Here is a 20,618-nt window from a genome sequence, read left to right as displayed (position 1 = left end):
TATATATATATATATATATATATAGATAAATTAGTTAAAAAAGTTTAAAAAGAAAAGGGTAAAAGTTAAAAAAAATTAGCAGAAGAGAAAAAAAATTGTAAAAGAAAAAAAATTAAATTAACTGCAAGACTAAAGAATCATGGGGAGAAAGCCATGAGTTCTGTTCTTTGCTTTCTCCTCCTCTGGAATTCCTCTGCTCTCCTCGGTATTGAAACTGCACTCCTTGGTAGGTGAGCTTGGTCCTGGTTGGATTTCTTGTTGATCTTCTGGGGGAGGGGCCGTTGTAGTGATTCGCAAGTGTCTTTGCCCCAGGCGGAATTGCACCACCCTTACCAGGGGCCAGGCTGAGTAATCTGCTCGGGTTTGCTTTCAGGAGCTTTTGTTCCCTAGCGCTTTCTGTAGAGTTCCGGAGGACTGGAATGAAAATGGCAGCCTCCCAGTCTCTGGCCTGGAAGAGCCAAGAGCTCCGGGCTCCACTCCCCAGTGCACCCTCAGAGAATAGCGCCCAATTACTCCCATTTCCCTGACCTCTCACCACACTCCAAGCTCACTGAGCCTGTAACTGGTTCAAGGTAACCCCGAGCTGAGAGCTCACTCCTCGGCTCTGTCTCTATAGCCAGCTTCTCTGTTCTAATACCTGCAAACTCTGCGACACTCAGACACCCCCGATCCTTCTGTGACCCTGCAGGACCTGAGGCCACTCTGACCCCATGTGAGCTTCACCCCGGTTTAGCGTCTGGAGTGATGTCCCTCAGCAGAACAAATTTTTTAAAGTTCTGATTTTGTGCTCCGTTGCTCCGCCACTTGCTGGGAGCCGGCCCCTCCCCCTGGAGTCTATCTTCCTGTTGCTTTGGATTCACTTCTCCACCAATCCTACCTTTCAGAGAGTGGTTGATTTTCTGTTTCTAGAATTGCTGTTCTTCTCTTCAATATCCCATTGGATTTGTAGGTGTTTTCAATCTTTAGATATGCTATCAAGCTGATTTCCTGCTACCAAAGTAGTCTCTGCCTGCTACTTCTCTGCCATCTTGACTCCTCCCCTCTATGATTTCTGGTTTTTATCCTTAGCTTTTAACAGTTGGTTAACTGCCCTCAGTTTCTCATTACTCACAGCAGGGTGTCACTAAGCAAACAGCTCCACTGTCCTTGTAGCCATTGTTTCTCTCAATTATTTTAAATGATTTAATTATTGCATCTGTAAGGACATTTTATCCTGGGGAAGGGTTATTACCAGTTAAATTATGCAGTTGGACTGCCACATTCTCCAAAGATAATCCTTTCCTACATACCAGTCAAAATGGGTTCCCTCTTGCTAGCTAGGAGATGAATAACCCAAACCCTTTCTTACTGGTACTGCCTTGATCAGTTTGGGTTCTTTGAGAAGAAGATGAAAAATGGTTTTAGAAGTGCAAAAGATTTATTGGTGAGAGAAAGAAACATTCATGAAGGAAAAGGGGGATGGCATGAGTAAGTAGGGATAACTTTCACACTGTAATACATTACTGATAACTGTAAAAGGAAAGAAAGGAAGAAGGGTTGGATAAGAGGAGTCCTGCAGGAAGGATGTTTTATGAACAGCCTTAACGGCCATTCCTATGGAACACTGTTACATTCATGTTGTGACTATACCCCTATAGATTTCTCTATCCAATGACTGAGCAGAGTAGGAGTACTAGTACATGCTCGTTACTCTGGAATCCTCTATCAGACAATAATAGCTTGTTGTACTCCCATTAGGCTGACCAGAACTTTCTTTAGAACAATGGTACAGTCTGAGACTCCTCTTATCCAACTCTTCTAACAACTGAATGATACATTTCCACTGCTGCTGTGACTACAATATTTTTTCAGATATATTGTAACCCACATTCTCTTATCAGCTATTAAACCTTATTTGAACTCTCAGAATCTTGCTTTATCTTTTAATTTCATTTAACATAATGTGAGAATTTCATTCTCATGGGGCTACTGTGAGTGTATGATAAAATATAAAGGCTTTTGGGAAATTTAAGATACTAGATACATCTGAGGACATTTACTTTCATATATGGTAACATTAGATGACTTAAATGAATACTTTTCTGATGTGTACTTTTAATTTTAAATCTTCAAATTTAAGCAAAGGATTAATATTTCAAACATAGATTCCATGTATAAATAAACTAGTCCATAACTCAATAAATTAATTTTAGTCAAATAGTGTTTTCTCTCCATTCTGTCCTAGATTCTTGAGGAATTTGAGTTTATCCACCAATATCCTGTCTAAAACATGAAAACACCTAGCCAAGGGTATTGATCCTCTGTCTCTAGTATTTGCTCAGATTGCTCTCTGGTTCACCCATCTCTATTATCTCTTTCCTATTCTCAATTCCTAGATAGCTTTCCTAACATTTGGTTTTCTTCCTTATTTCCAGTTACTTGTCTCTGTTTTGAAAATCATTTAGACAGATTTTTTTTGACACTGAAACTGCACTAACCTTTGGTCTCCATTTGCATTCACTCACTGGATACACATACTAAGAGGTTTGAAATGAAATGTGCTTCCCACTTTTGCCCTGGCTTTGCAGAACTCTTACTATCTAGGCTGAATAGGTGGGACATATCTTACAATGAAAACATTGGAATGGAGCATTTGTTAGTTGTAACTTCTGACTGTTTTACATGTCAGTCTATTTCTAGCATCTAACATTGCCTGTGCCCAATGATGGCTTGTTAAATACATGAATGAATGAACAATTATTTCTTTCATATTTTGGGTGCTTTGAGTAATAGTCACATTAATGGCCTCCTCAGTTTCTTCTCCCCTAGTCTTTTCTTATAATTATTTCTGCCAGCTCTGATTATGGCATTCTTTGCTCAAAAACTTTTAGTTAACACTCACTGCCTTAAAAAGTAAATAAAGAGTCCTCTATACTCATAATTTTCTATTTGAAAAATATTTCCTAGTCCCAAATTGTAGATAGTGCTCATTCATTGAGTTGAAACAACTCAAGTTTATTTTACACACATATTAATATCTATGCCAAATGCTTTTTTCCTTCATTAATCCTTCTTGATGTTAAAGGACTAGAGGACAAGGGTTTTTGAAAATCTCCTTTTTCTTCGGAGAGCATATTAATAATATATGTTTGTTTGCTAAGCAGTATGAATAATGGACATGGGGAGTGCAATATTGTAAGAGCCTGGACAGAGATTTTGTTCTACATAAGAAAAGGAAATAGTTGCATAAATATACTTAGAGGAACTAGAAGTAGAGAGAGAGCTGGACTATGAAATATTTGAGGCTTTTCTGGAGAAACAAATAGACAAGGAGTTCTGGTGAGGTAGCAGGTGAAAGTAAGGACTCTGAGGTAATCTACACATAACTAATTGGTGATTATTAAAATGTATATTGTGGAATATGTAATTTAAACTAATTCTCTTTTATTTTCACAAAATATCCAATAACATCTCTGTTATACACATTTACTCTGTAGGATAAATTGTCTTCTAAGTGTTAGCTAGAGGGTCATATAAGATGGGGTGGAGTATAAGTAAGTGTGGAGTCTTTGGGTTGGTTGACAGGATTGGATACCACTGAAATCAGTATTCACCACTTCTGGGATAGACAAGAATACCCAAAGAAATATGATTTCTCTTCTCCTTGAATACCCCTAAAATTCTGTTTACATCTCCATTTGTCATATTCTGTCTTGTGTTTTAACCTTGTTTACTTCTGGACAACAGAATTAAAACTGCCTTGAATGTAGGATCTACATGTGAGCTCTATGTATCCATTAAAGGAGTACTTTTTATGCGAAGTTCCACTTATTTTTACTGATACTGGATGAGAAACTCATAAGTGTGCTGTGATGGTTGGAAGGATATTTTTTCAAAAATTTCTTTCATTGTTATAACCTATGGAAGGTTGACTTTAAAATACATATTCTAAGTTACTTTCATATTTTTAGGAATTTTATTTTGGGGAAATATTTGCTTATAATTTTTGAAGGGATAGATTTAGGGGGAGGTCATCAAGAGGCTGCAACTTCTTTGTTGACCTATGAGCTAGAGCTAGGCAATCAGAGGCTCCTCACACCCACCCTTGTCCTTAGAAAATGCATCTTGGGGCGCCTGGGTGGCTCAGTAGGTTAAAGCCTCTGTTTTAGGCTCGGGTCATGATCCCAGGATCCTGGGATCGAGCCCCGTATTGGGCTCTCTGCTCAGCAAGGAGCCTGCTTTCCTTCCTCTCTCTCTGCCTGCCTCTCTACCTACCTGTGATCTCTGTCAAATAAATTAAAAAAAAAAAAAAAGAAAATGCATCTCACTTGCCTTTCCCACTCCCAGAAAATGCCCCAAGGATGTAGCCTTGAGGTATCAATGTGGTGCTGAGAACATCTAGAGGTACATTTAAATGTAAACTTTTAAGATTTGGTGGGCAGGTGCAGAAATCTACTCAGGTCTAGCATCTGCCCACTACAACCCTTGTATATAAGTGTCCTTGCTTATTAAAACTACCATCTACCAATCTGGAGGGGCTTGTTTTTTTTTGTTTTGTTTTCAGACTCTCCCTGCCCTTGGCATATAATGGCTAGTTTCAGATTACACCTGAAGAGCTCCCGAGGAAGTTGCAAATAAATAGTAAAATGTATTTATCTTTCCACAAAAAATGTATTGTTTAATATTCTATGCTAGTGTACACCATTGCTTGACAGTCAACATAGTTTAAGTCCTAGTTCTGCCACATTCTAGATATGTGACTCAGGCAAAATTGTTGAGCTTCAATGTTGTAATCCATAAAACTGAAATTATAGAAATACCTATCTCATAGAAAGGGGAATGAAATAGCCTGTGTAAAAAGATCTAAAAATGACTAAAGCAACTGTATTATTCAACTCAGGCTGACATAACAGAATACCATAGACTGGTATTCTGACTTAATAACAATTTATTTACTTATGGTTCTGGAGGTTAGAAAGTCCAAAATCAAGGTTCCCGGGGTGTTGGAGTTTTGGTAAGAGCTCTCTTCCTGGTTTGCAGTTGGGTGCTTTCTCTCTGTGCTCTCAAATGGCAGGAAGAAAGAGAGGGTGAGTTCTCTCATTTATGTTCTTATAGAGATACTAATCCTATCATATTAAAGCTCCACCTTTATGACCTCATTTAAGCTTAATTTCCTCCTTTTAGGCTCTTTATCCAAATACAGTTACATGGGTATTAGGGCTTCAACATGAGAAGTGTAGGGAGACACAATTCAGTACATAGCAGCAATCTAATACTCTAAAATGCTGTATAACTGCTCCATGTGGTCAATTTTATGCAGGGTAAGTACACAACAAATAATTGTAAATCGGGGCTCCTGGGTGGCTCAGTTGTTGAGCATCTGTCTTCAGCCTGGGTCATGATCCCAGGGTCCTGGGCTGGAAGCCTGCGTCTCACTTGCCCACTCCCCCTGCTTGTATTCCCTTTCTCACTGTCTCTGTCTCTGTCAATTAATAAATAAAATCTTTTAAAAATAGTTGTAAATTGATTTTGTGGGAAATGGAATAAGGGGAGAAATACCATCCCTTTTCATATGCTCTTTCCTTTAAAACCTCTATCCTCCTCTTTTTCTCTTCCATTTGTTTACTTTATTCTCTCTTACCAAAGTTAAAGCATATGAAAAAGGAAAACAAAGAGTGCTAGGAAATATACCTAGGATTGGAGGATCTCGTCATAACTAGGGGAAACATTTCAACTTATCCACCCTTAAGTCTTCTCTAATTTATTATATTATAACCATGAAATGATCCTTAGTTACCTAATATGTGGCTAACACTATCTAATGAGAAGTATATATATTTCCTCAAAACACATGTCCTATCACTAAACAGAAAAAAAAAACAATATTTCAGTGAAAGTAAATACACAGCTTGAAGAAGAAAAGCTTCATCTACATTGTGAATTTTTTTTTTATAAGACTTCATGGAAATATCTGTCTCTGTGTAGCAGAGACATGCAATAAAAACAAATGTAAGTATATTTTTTATTCTCCAAACTACATAAAAACCTTACAAAACTAGGAGGAGAAAATACTGCACACACATTATCTCATTCATACCCTTAGGAAACCCAGAGCTTTATGGCTAGAGTCCAATAGTGAGTCTTGGGAAAGTGAAGAGTATATGCACATATGAAATTATTTTACAAGTTCTAGTGAAATCATCTTAAGTAAGGAAACATGTCATATGCATCATTAGAGCACAACAGAAAATATTTACCTAAAGGGTAATAGGAATCAACTATCCTTATAGTGTCAAGTAGATGTTGGTATTTGTGCAAGCTTTTATTTAGGGATAAATAAAACTATTATTGCTGCTTCATGTCTTTGCAATAGAAATTTCTCAAGTTGCATTGTGTAATCATGGAATAGAATGAAAAAACTGATTGTCACTGGCGAAATTGAAGTCATGTTCTTAGTATCTTATATTGATCCAGTCAATCTCAAACTTGAGTGAGACATGAGAATGATAAGAAAAAAAAATTTTTTTTAACATAGATGTTAGGTGATGTTTAACCCAGCCCCATAATTAGTAGTTCTTAAAGAAGTCTTTGATCATTTGAAATTCTAACAGATTTTCTGGTGATGCTGATGCTGATGTTCTAAACAACACACTTTGTGTTAACTTACTGAGCTTTAAACTAGCCCTATCACTCTCTAGATAGCACCTTTTCCCTCCTTTTTTGAAAAGCTTTTTTTTTAAATTTATTTATTCATTTGAGAAAGAAAGAAACAGAGAGAGCACACACAGTGGAGGAGGCAGAGTGAGGGAGTAGCAGACTCCCCACCGAGCAGGGAGCTCAAAGTGGGACTCAATCTCAGGACCCAGAGACCATGAAAGGAACTGAAGGCAGACACTCAACTATCTGAGCCACCCAGGCACCCCTAGATAGAACATTTTATAAATATTTGCTAAACTCTGGTGCCAAACTTCTTAGTTGATATATCAGCATAGTAGTCTTATGTAGCTATTAAAAATATACCTTATGGGATAAGAAATACATATAGCTTTTATAGGTATATATAGTTAATCTATTATGTACCTGTCCATTTTCAGAGAAGGAGATATTTAGAGAACACAGATACCATGGATTCTAAACGTATCTCTTCCATAGCTGAGAAAACTGAAGTTCTAAAAGAAGGGAAGGGATTCTCACAAAAACACAGTGATGGAATTGGGATTCATGTTTCCTGATTCCTGATCCACATTTTTTCTTTTATCTGTTATTCTTACCCTATGTTATGGTATTTACAGGTGTGAGATACAGAACAACTCCTTCACAATCAGTTGGAGAATTTATAAATGTAGATTATTGGGATCCACATCAGCCATACTGAATCAGAATCTCTGGAGGTAGAGGCCCAGTATATTCAAGTTTATTAAATTACACTACTAATCCTCAAATGTCATTAGTTTTAAAAGACCCACACATAAGTTCTCCACATGTGACTCTAAATGCTACATTGTTTCAATATTTATGTTAGTGTTAGTTGAAGCAAAATAGATTATCTTTTTTTTCCAGAAGAGATTATCTTACACTGTGTTCTAGGTGACTCCTTTGGGAACAGAATAACTTTGAGAGTGGTGCTGCAACTATGTCTACTTTTGCTATCACTGCTACTTTCCAAGTGGCTTCTAGGTTTTCTGAAGTTTCTGCCTTATCATCACTTTAATTGTATGAAAACTGCAATTTGGTGAAATAAAACTTTAACATTGGGAGCTTGGTTGCTTATTGTTTAAAGCTTTCAAGGTATTAATCTTAAAACATAGTAGTATGTGTGAGTTAAAGTGGAATTATAAAATAAAACAAATAAGCAAACAACCATAAACACAGTAAGTTAAGATGCACAGAGTGTGAATTTCTTAACTCAGGTAGATTATTGATTATGTCCTTAATTATGTTATTACATTTAATAATTATGATTTAAATTATTTGTGTGATGTGGTCATGCATCATTGAGACAAGAGGTGTGAAATTGGTACATAGGTCTGAAGTATAAGAGCTACTTTGAGTTTTATAAAGTACTGTTAAATGAAAATGGATTCCTTTGTAGAGGACTCTAAGACAGAGTCTGTCTCAACTGAAATCACCAAATATATATTACTAAATAATTTTGAGCAATAATCATTATTGAAGACTTACAATGTGTTAAAGGAAGAATTCCATTGTGCTAGATAATATAAGAATGTAAGATTGATTAAGACATATTCACTGTCTTCTGTTGGGGGATGGGTGGGCTTCTACAAGTGTACAGGAAACTGTCATACAAAAACTATAATATTGTTGTAAAATAAATCAATATTATGAAAGGTGGTCAATATTTTGAAGAGATTGTGAGTTAAAATATTGTTATGAATTCATGTTCCAGTTGCCCACAAAAGTCTCTTTATAGGGTGCTGGAAAGAATTTTGTTCTTAATAAAAATTTAAAAAAGGTTTTGATACAAGCCCTCTTTCGAGGTTACTTTGATAAAACAATGGAAAATAAGACAATAACTATATAATGATAATTAACTTTTTATGTTGGTAAATAACATAGATTACCCTCCTAAAAATTTATACAGTACAATATTTTTAACTATAAACAGAATGTTGTACAGCATATCTCTATAATCCTTTCATCTTGAATGAGTAAAGCATTATACCCATCAAACAACAATTACCTATTTTCCCTTTCCCCAGGCCCTGGAAATCGCTATTATGCCTTCTGCCACAATAAGATTGACTATTTTATACATGAACAGGTATTTAGGTTCTTTCTACCTCTTGGATATTGTGAATAATACTGAACACGAGATTTGTAAATATCTTTTTGAAATCCTGATTTCAATACTATTAAAAATATATACAGAAGTGGAATTTTTATCTTATGTTACTTCTATTTTTTAATTTTTTGAGTAACCTCCATTCTGTCTTTCATAGCAGCTGCAGCATTATACATTTCCATTGATATTGTACAAGACTTCAAATTTCTCTACCACTTTTTTTTTCTATTTTTTGAAATAATAGCTATCCTAATAAGTTTAAGGTGATAGGTCATTATTGTTTAGATTTTTATTCCCTGAAGATTAGTGATGTTGAACATTTTTAATATATCCATTAGCCATTTGCATGCTTTCTTTAGAGAAATGTGTATTTGAATCCATTCACATATTATTTTTTTATTATTTTATTTTAATTCTAGTATAGGTAACATACAATGTTATATTAATTTCAGGTATATAATATAGTGATTCAAGGATTCCATGCATCACCTAGTACTGAATTCTCTCTCTTGTCTCCTTAAAAACACAGACCACAGCTGGGTTTAGACATTGTAAAGGGTGTGTTTGGATGCCATAACTGGGTGGAACTGATACCATTAGAGGTGGTTCCACCTGTCACAGAGAGCTTGCATCTCAGCAAGTCCAGGATTCACAAGCCTACACTAGCATCCCTGAGGTCCTAAAACACAGAAAACAAGCTGTGGCTTTGTGGGGAGGGGTTACTTATTTTTTTTTTAATTTTTCAAATTTATACTTTATTTTTTTGGTTTTGCTTTTATTTTCTTTTTTAAAATTTTCTTTTTTTTCTTTTTTCTTTTCTCCTTTTTCCCTTTTTTCTTTTTTAAAATTTCTTCTGTTCTTTTATTTCATTATTATTTTATTTTTTGTTAATATTATTTTATTTATTTCTTCTTTTTGCAAAAACTGTGGCTTAAAAGAGTAACTAACATACACAACCACAGGCCCAGCCAGCTAGCCAGCAAAAATCCACAAGCACACACAGTCTGCATAGGACACACCATATACAAGACAAGTTTAAGTTTAAAAGAAAAAAAAAATCCACTTAATCCATAGCAAAAAATAAACAGTCAGGCAACGTGGGTAGACAGAAGTATATGCTCCAAAAGAAAGAGCAAGGAAAAAACAAAATAAGACAAAACAAAACTTAGGGGGGGACAAGATGGCGGGGAAGTAGGAGGAGGCGCCTTTTCAACCTGTACCCTAAAGTGAGCTGATTACCTACAACTCTGATCACCCATGAAATCAGCCTGAGATCAGAGTTATACACGTCTGGATCTCTACAGGGGCAGAAGATGCCAGTGGGCAGGTAAAGCAGAGTGGGAACATAGGACTGATATCGAAAGATAAACAAAAGGGGGAGGGAGCCACCAGAGACGACCGGTTGGAAAGTAATACCCCAATCCAAGAGTGTCCTGAGTCTGGGGACCAACATTAATTTGGAGTCTGGTTAAAAGCACTCAAAAAGAGCAAAGGAATGTGGGGGGGGGGAATTGTGGGAATCGGGGTGGCTAGGGACAGGGTCTTAAGTCCCAGGTCCCAAGATAGCCTCCCCTGGCACTGAGTAAGAGAGAGTGTGATGGAGAAACCAGGTCTTGGTCCCTAAGCTGCCAGTGTGCCTGAGAACGCGTGGGGCCCGGCTCCTGTGAGGGGCTGGGAGCCTCGCCAGATGACAGAACGCACAAGCCCTGCTATAGAGCCTGAGATGCACGTGCCCCTCATCCTCCCCTGAGAGAGGTACACAAAGGCCCAGCTGGCGCTCTTTGACCCACACCATTGTTTCAGAGCCTAAGATGCGAGCCCCAAATTCTCCCCTGAGAGAGGTGCCCAAAGGCCCAGCCTGGTGCTTTCAGACCTTCGCCCTGTTCTCAGAGCCTGAAATGCATGCGCGATCCACAGCCTCCCCTGAAAAGGGTGCATGCAAGCTGGGTGATCTTAGACCCAGAAAGGCCAGGCACTCCTAGCCGGGAACAGCGGGAAAATCTCAGTGTGCAATCGCTGCTTGGAACCTCTCTGGGGGTCTGGAGCTGCCCAGACAGCCGCTGTTGCCATGGTTTTGGGTACAAGCAAAAGATCCTGCTTCCCCAGGGACTGCGACTCAGAACCTGCTCTGCCAGCTGCCAAGGGGGAACTTATTTGGGCTCTGCAGCCAGACTGAGGTTTCTCTCTGAGAGGGAGGTCAGGGTGCAGTTTGTTTTCCTCTAAAATTACAAAAACCATCAAAAGCAGTCAATGTGGGAGAAAAAAAAAAAAGTGAACAAACATAAAAACCACCAGAGAACAAAAGCCTGGAAAAAAAACCATTTCCTCAGAGCCCACCCCCTTGAGGTGGGTGGGAGCATTTAACTCAGGGAAATCATTGACTGAAAACCCACGTGGCAACCCCCTCCCCCAGAAAACAAACCAAGAAAGGGAAAAAAACAAAAAACAAAAAGACTACAAGAGAACAACCACCGTTACTTCATAGGACAACTTTTATTTTTAACTCATTCCCACTATTCTGGTTCATTTTTTTATATAGATAATTTTTAATCTATTTACCATCACAGTGAGCTGTCCGGAACATCAAATTCCATAATAACCTTCTAACCTGAACTTGTTGATATATACACGTTTTTCTTTTACATTTCTATTTTTTGAATTTTTTTAAAATTTTAGTTTACTTTAGTCTAGTTTATTCCTTTTTATTTTTATTTTCTAATATTTATATAGAGTTAAACTTCAAAGTAATCCCCATACCCCAGTCAATACTACCACTATAGGTAAACCAATTTTTAATCCCCCTGTATCTTAGGAAAGTTTAGTCCTTTAACAAAGATATCAAGATACATCCAGGAAGAATCAAAACAACCTTCCTCGCCTATGCTGAGAGTTTATAACCACTCTACCATCTTTTTCTTCTATCACTCTTTCTGTGTTTTTGTGTTTGTACCGATAGTATATAAATCTTACACTTGGGGTTCTTTTTGAAGAAGTTCTTCCTTTATTTGCATACATATATTTTTTATCTTGTCATATACTTTTGTCAGTCTTTTTGTTTGTTTTTGTTTGTATATTTCATGTACCTTGCCTTGGGGCCCATTCTTGCTGAACCTTCTCTTTCTTCTTCCCTTTATTTCCTGTCTCTCTTTCTCTCTCTCTCTCTCTCTCTCTCTTTCTTTGTTTCTTTTCCTTTCCTTTTGTCTCTCATTTCGGTGAGGAATCCTGATTTCTCAGAACTGCAGGGTGAACCTTGACTGCACCACGGTTGATACATCCAGCTACATCTCTTCAGTCATCTCTCACCAAAATGACTAGGAGGAGGAATGCCCAACAGAAGAAAAATACAATCGATGGACCTTCTGCAACAGAGCTAATGGCTATCAACATAGACAATATGTTGGAAAGAGAATTCAGGCTAACAATTATCCAGGCAATAGCTAAGTTGGAGAAAGCCATGGATGACCAAACGGAATTGATTAGAGCTGAGCAGAAAGAGACCAGAGATGATATTCACAATTTTAGGGCAAAGCTAAAAGCTACCAGGGCTGAGGTTCACAATGCTCTCAATGAGTTCCAATCTAATCTAAATTCTCTCAAAGCTAGGGTAACTGAGACAGAAGATAGAATTAGTGATTTGGAGGACAAACAGATGGAGAGAAAGGATTAGGAGGAAGCCTGGAACAAACAGCTTAGAAACCATGAAAACAGAATCAGGGAAATAAATGATGCCAAGAAACATTATAACATGAGAATTATTGGAATCCCTGAAGGGGAGGAGAAAGAAAGAAGTCTAGAAGATATAGTGCAACAATTTCTTCATGAAAATTTTCCCAATCTCGTGAATGGAACCAGCGTTCATGTACTAGAGGCAGAACGATCTCCATCCAAGATTAAAGACTACAAAAAAACATTAAGGCACCTGATAGTCAAATTGAGGAATCATAATTGTAGGTATAATCTCTTGAAAACCGCTAGGACAAAGAGGCTCCTTACTTACAGAGAAAAGCCCATCTGAATAACGTTAGACCTGTCCACAGAATTGGAAAGCTAGAAAGGGTTGGCAAGACAGATTCAAGGCATTAAATGAGAAGAACATGCAGCCAAGAATACTTTATCCAGCAAGACTGACATTCAAAATGGATGGAGAGATAAAGAGTTTCCAAGACCGGCAAGGCTTAAAAGACTATGCAACCACCAAGCTGACACTGCAGGAAATATTAAGGGGGGTTCTATAAAAGAGGAAAAGTCCTAAGAATAGCATTGAACAGAAATATAGAGACAATCTACAGAAAGGAAGACTTCAAAGGTAATACGATGTCAATAAAAACATATCTATAATCACTTTCAATGTGAATGGCCTAAATGTGCCCATAAAACAGCACAGGGTAGCAGATTGGATAAAACGACAGGAACCATCCATATGTTGTCTACAAGAGACCCATTTTGAACCTAAAGATTAAACCAGACTGAAAGTGAAGGGATGGAGAAGCATCTTTCATGCCAATGGGCCTCAAAAGAAGACTGGGGTAGCAATTCTCATATCAGATAAATTAGATTTTGAACTAAAGACTATAGTCAGAGATGCAGAAGGACACTATATCATTCTCAAAGGGACTATCCGCCAAGATGATCTAACAATTAAAAATATCTATGCCCCCAATATGGGAGCAGCCAATTACACAAGAAAACTGTTAATCAACATAAAGAGTCATATTGATATGAATACATTAATAGTGGGAGATCTTAACATGCCTCTCTCAGAAATAGAGCATTAAAGCAGAATATCAATAAAAAACAAGAGCATTGAATGACATACTGGACAGATGGACCTTATAGATATACACAGAACATTTCACCCTAAAACAACAGAATACTCATTCTTCTCAAGTGCATATGGAACTTTCTCCAGAATAGACCACATACTGGGTCACAAATCAGGACTCAACCAATACCAAAAGACTGAGATTATTCCCTGCATATTCTCAGATCATAATGCTTTGAAACTGGAGCTCAATCAGAAGGAAAAGTTCAAAAGGAACTCAAACATCTGGAAGCTAAAGAACACATTGCTTAAGAATGCTTAGATCAACCAAGATCAAAGAAGAACTGAAACAATTCATGGAAACCAATGAGAATGAAGACACTTCGATCCAAAACCTATGGGATACAGCAAAGTCGGTCCTAAGGGGGAAATACATAGCCATCCAAGACTCTCTCAAAAAAAATTGAAAAATCCAGAACACAGCAGCTGTCTTTACACCTTACAGAACTGGAGAATCAATAACAAATCAAACAAACTCCACGCATAAGAAGAGATATAATCAAGATTAGAGCTGAGATCAATGAGGTAGAAACCAGAGATACAGTAGAACATATCAATGAAACTAGAAGCTTTTTTTTTTGAAAGAATCAATAAGATCGATAAATCATTGGCCACACTAACCCAAAAGAAAAGAGAGAAATCCCAAATACATAAAATTATGAATGAAAAGGGAGAGATCACTACTAACACCAAGGAAGCAGAAACAATCATCAGAAGTTATTATCAACAGCTATATGCCAATAAGCTAAGCAACCTCAATGAAATGGATGCATTCTTGGAAAACTATAAACTCCCAAAATTGAACCAGGAATAGATTAACAACCTGAATGGACCGATATCTAGTAACAAGATTGAAGCAGTGATCAATAACCTCCCAAAAAACAAGAGCCCAAGCCCCGACGGATTCCCTGAGGAATTCTAAGAAACTTTCAAGAAGATATAATACCTATACTCCTGAAGCTGTTTTAAAAAATTAAAGCAGAAGGACTACTTCCAGACTCTTTCTATGAAGCCAACATTACCCTGATCCTCAAACCAGGCAAAGACCCTACAAAAAAGGAGACTTTCATACCAATATCACTGATGAATATTGGTGCTAAGATTATCAACAAGATCCTAGCAAACAGGATCCAACAGCACATTAAAAAGATTATCCACCATGATCAGGTGGGATTCATCTCTGGGCTACAATGATGATTCAACATTCGCTAATCAATCAATGTGATAGAAAAAATTAATAAGAGAAGAGAGAAGAACCACATGGTCTCTCAATTGATGCATAAAAAGCATTTGACAAAATCCAGCATCTGTTCCTGATTAAAACACTTCAAAGTATAGGAATAGAGGGAACATTCCTGAACTTCATCAAATCTATTTATGAAAGACCCACAGCAAATACCATCCTCAATGGGAAAAAGCTTGCAGCCTTCCCCTTGAGATCAGGAACACGACAAGGATGCCCACTCTCACCACTCTTGTTAAACATAGTATTAGAAGTCTTAGCAACAGCAATCAGAAAATAAAGAGAAATAAAAGGTATCCAAAGTAGCAACGAAGTCGTCAAACTCTCTCTCTTCGCAGATGAGATGATTCTTTATATGGAAAACCCAAAAGACTCCACCCCCAAAATACTAGAACACATACAGCAGTTCAGCAACGTGGCAGGATACAGTCAATGTGCAGAAATCATGGCTTTCTTATACACTAACAATGAAAACACAGAAAGGGAAATTAGAGTATCGATTCCTATTACTATAGCACTAAGAACCATAAGATACCTGTGAATAAACCTAACCAAAGAGGTAAAGGATCTGTATTCAAGGAACTACAGAACATTCATGAAAGAAATTGAAGTAGACACAAAAAGATGGAAGACCATTCCATGCTCTTGGATTGGAAGAATAAACATTGTTAAAATGTCTATACTGTCTAGAGCAATCTATACTTTTAAAGCCATTCCGATAAAAATTCCACCAGTATTCTTCAAGGAGCTGGAGCAAATAATCCAAAAATTTGTATGGAATCAGAAGAGATCCCCGAATCACTAAGGAAATGTTGAAAAACCAAAATAAGAGTGGGGGCATCACACTACCTGATTTCAAGCTTTACTACAAAGCTTTGATCACCAAGACAGCATGGTACTGGCATAGAAACAGCCACATAGACCAGTGGAACAGAGTAGAGAGCCCAGATATGAACCCTCAACTCTATGGGCAAACAATCTTCGACAAAACAGGAAAAAATATACAGGGGAAGAAAGACAGTCTCTTCAATAAATGGTGATGGAAAACTCGGCAGCTATATGTAGAATATTGAAACTCGACCATTCTCTTACACCGTACACAAAGATAAACTCAAAATGGATAAAAGCCCTCAACGTGAGACAGGAATACATCAGAATCCTAGAGGAGAATATAGGCAGTAATCTCTTCGATATCAGCCACAGCAACTTCTTTCAAGATATGTCTCCAAAGGCAAAGGAAACAAAAGTGAAAATGAACTTTTGGGACTTCATCAAAACCAAAAGCTTCTGCACAGCAAAGGAAACAGTCAAGAAAACAAAGAGGCATCCCATGGAATGGGAGAAGATATTTGCAAATGACAGTACAGACAAAAGGTTGATATCCAGGATCTATAAAGATCTCCTCAAACTCAACACACACAAAACAGACAATCATATAAAAGAATGGGCAGAACATATGAAGACACACTTCTCCAATGAAGACATACAAATGGCTATCAGACAAATGAAAAAATGTTCATCATCACTAGCCATCAGGGAGATTCAAATGAAAACCACATTGAGATATCACCTTACACCAGTTAGAATGGCCAAAATTAGCAAGACAGGAGACAACATGTGTTGGAGGGGATGTGGAGAAAAGGGAGCCCTCTTTCACTGTTGGTGGGAATGCAAGTTGGTGCAGCCTCTTTGGAGAACAGTGTGGGGATTCCTCAAGAAATTAAAAACAGAATTTCCCTATGACCCTGCCATTGCACTACTGGGTATTTACCTCAAAGATACAGATGTAGTGTAAAGCAGCAATGGCCATGGTCACCAAACTGTGGAATGAACCAAGATGCCCTTCAATGGATGAATGGATAAGGAAGATAAGGTCCATATACATGATGGAGTATTATGCCTCCATCAGAAAGGAGGAATACCCAACTTTTGTAGCAACATGGATGGGACTGGAAGAGATTATGCTGAGTGAAGTAAATCAAGCAGACAGAGTCAATTATCATATGGTTTCACTTATTTGTGGAGCATAACAGATAGCATGGAGGACATGGGGAGTTTGAGAGGAGAAGGAAATTGGGTGAAACTTGAAGGTGAAGTGAACCATGGACTCTGAAAATAATCTGAGGGGTTTGAGGTGGCGGGGGGGTGGGAACTTGGGTTACCAGGTGGTGGGTATCATAGAGGGCACGGATTGCATGGAGCACTGAGTGTGGTACATAAATAATGAATACTGTTACACTGAAAATAAAAAAAATAAATTAAAAAGAACAAAACTCAGAAAAACAACTAAATGAAGCAAGCAATATGCTTGTTTAAAAAAAAAATGCTTTTAAGTTTACTTACCAGGCTAGAGAAAAGAGTGGAAAAAACTCAGTTACACCTTCAATAAAGTTGCAGAAAATATTAAAAAGAACCGATCAAAGTTGATGAGTAAGTAAATTAAAAAAAAAAAACCACTAGTGTGAGTCAACAGTAGATTACAGGTTATAGAATAATGCATCAGCAATCTGAAAGACAAGGTAATAGGAAGCACATAGACTTAGGAGGAAAAAGAGAAAATAACTTTACAAATGAGGATTGAGGGACTCCTGGGTGGCTCAGTTAATTAAGCATCCATCTCTTTATTTTGGCCCAGATGATGATTTCAGGGTCCTGAGAGCAAGCCACTGTCAGGTTCCATGCTCAGCATGGAGTCTGCTTGAGAGTCTCTCCCTCCTTCAGCCCTTCCCCCATTTTCTGAGATAAATAATTCTTTTTAAAAAATGAGGATTGATTAAGAGATCTCTTGGACAACATCATGTGAATAACATCCTCATTATAGAGGTCCCAAAAGAAGAAGGGAGAGAAAAATATATAGAAAAGTTATGTGAAATAATGACAACTGAAAACTTCTCTAAATCAGGGAAGGAAATACACATCCAAGTCCAAGAATCACAGAGTTCCAAACAAGATTAACCAAAGGATGTCCACAACATGACATATAATCAAATTGTCCAAGGTTAGAGATAAAGAGAGAACCATAAAAGCAGCAAGAGAGAAACAAATTTACCTACAATGGAAAACCTATAAGGTTATCAGCTGATTTTCAGCAGCAACATTGTGGGCCAAAAGGGAGCCACATGATTTATATAGAGTGTTGAAAGAAAAATAAAGAAAGAAAACAAAACAAAACAACAACAAGAAACTACCCAGCAAGGTTGTCATTCAAATTTGAAAGAAAGGTAGTTTTCTAGACAAGCAAAAGATAAAAGAGTTTATTACCATTAAACCACCCTTAGGGGAAAAAATGTTAAAGAAACTTTACCAAAACCAGACAAAATCTACAAAAAAAGAAAGCTATAGGTCAATATCTCTGATGAACATATATGTAAAAATCCTCAAAAAAAATGAGAAAACTGCATACAATGCATTAAAAGGATCATTCACCTCAATCAGGTGGTATGTATTCCAAGGATGCAAAGATAGTACAATATTTGTAAATCAAACAATGTCATATACCACATCAACAAAATTAAGGATAAAAAGCTTATAATAATCTCAATAGATGTTGAAAAAGCATCTGGCTAAGTAAAACATCCATTCATGATAAAACCCTCAACAAAGTTTTAGAGGAAACATACTTCAAAATAATAAATTCCATAGATGAGAAATCCACAACAAACATCATATTCAGTGGGGGAAAAGAAACTGTAAGCTTTACCTATAAGGTCAGGAACAAGATAAGGATGTCTACTCTCCCCACTTCTATTTAACATATTACTGGAAGTAGTAGCCACAGAAAAAAGACAATAAAAAGAAATATGAGAAATCAATATTTGTAAAAATAAAGTTAAACTGTCAATTTGCAGAAAACAAAATACTATATACAGAATATCCTAAAGTCTCCATCAAAAACTATTAGAAGTAATAAATAAATTCAATAAATTCCCAGATGCAAAATTAATACCCACAAATCTACAGTGTTTCTATACACTAAAAACAAAGTCTCAGGGTGTGCCTAGGTGGCACAGTTGGTTAAGAGTCTGACTTGGTTTTAGGTCAGGTTATGATCTCAGGATCATGAGAATGAGCCATGTGTCAGGCTCCATATTTGGCATGAAGTCCGCTGGAGTTTCTCTCTCCCTCTGCCCTACTCTGCCTCATGCTCTCTCTCTCTCTATCTCTAACAAATAAATAAATAAATAAATCTTTTTTAAAAAGTCATAGGAAATTTTAAAAAATGCCATTTAGACTTCAATCAAAAAAAAAATACTAAGAAATACACTTCATCAGAAAGTTTAAAGACCTGCACTCCCAAAACTATAAAACACTGATGAAAGAAATTGAAAATGAGACAAACAATTGAAAGATATTCCATGCTCATGGATTGGAAGAATTCCTATTGTCAAAATGTCCATATTATTCACAGCCATTTACAGATTCAATGCTATTCCAATCAAAATACCAAAAGCATTTTCCACAAAATTAAAACAAATAATACTAAAATTTATATAGAACCATGGAAGACCCTGAATAACCAAAGCAATCCTGAGAAAGAAGAACAAAACTGGAGGTACCATAATTCCAGATTTCAAGGTATAATACAAAACTGTAGTAACCAAAAACAGTATGATATTGTCAGAAAAATAAATTCATAGATCAATGTAATAGAAGAGACAACACAGAAATAAGCACACAAATGTATGGTCAATTGATCTGACAAAGCAGGCAAGGAAATACAAAGAGGAATAAAACAGTCTTTACAGTAAATGGTATTAGAAAATCTGAATAGATACATGTAAATGAATGAAACTGGACTGCTTTCTAACACCATATACAAAAATTAATTCAAAATTAATTAAAGATCTCAACAGGAGACCTGAAACCATAAAAGCACTAGACAAGAAAACAGGCAGTAAGTTTTCAGACATTGGCCATAGTAGTACTTTTCGAGATATGGAAGGGAACAAAAACAAAAATAAACTATTAGGACTATGTCAAAATAAAAAAAAAGGTTTTATACAGCAAAGAAAACTGTCATAAAGGAATAATAAAAAAATAACCTACTGAATGGGAGAAGATATTTGCAAGTGATATATTTAATAAGAGATTAATATCCAACTTTTTAAACAAGAGTATATAACTCAGCAACAAAAAATAAACAATCCGATTAAAAAATAACACAGGGCCAGAATAAGACATTTCCTAAATAAAAACAGATCGCCAAAAAACACATGAAAAGATGCTCAACATCTTTTCTGGGAATATGGTGGAAGAGTAGGGGACCATTGTTTACCTGGCTTCTTGAATTCATGTAGATATGTACCAAATCATTATGAACACCTATGAATTCAACCTGAGATCTATGAAAAGAATTGGTGCAATTCTACAAATAGAAATGTGATTTTTTGCAAGGTAGGAGGTATGGAGAAGTTAATGGGAGGGAACATATTAAAAGATACACGGTGGGTGGAATAGACGCCATAATCTGGTTATAGGAAAGTGATATAGTAGGCAAAGCACAAAATCAGAACTTTTAGAAGTCTGTTCTGGTGATGGATGTCCCTGCCTAAAAGGTGATCAGGTGGTAAAGTGAGGCAGAATCCTAGGTGAGACAGTGTGGTGTCAGGATCCTCAGGGTCACAGAAAGAATGAGGGTGCTTTAGTGTGACAGAGTTCCCAAGCATTGGAGTAGGGAATCAGCTATAATCAATAAGCCCAGGACTGGGTGTTCAGCTTGGCATTGTCATCAGCAGTGAATTGAGTCATGATCAGGCAAGCACTTCTGAAGA

The sequence above is a fragment of the Mustela putorius genome, unplaced genomic scaffold (genome assembly GCF_011764305.1).
Source record: "Mustela putorius furo isolate JIRA1106 unplaced genomic scaffold, ASM1176430v1.1 tig00000870_pilon_pilon_pilon, whole genome shotgun sequence".
NCBI lineage: Eukaryota > Metazoa > Chordata > Mammalia > Carnivora > Mustelidae > Mustela > Mustela putorius.
This window is presented reverse-complemented; position numbering follows the sequence as displayed.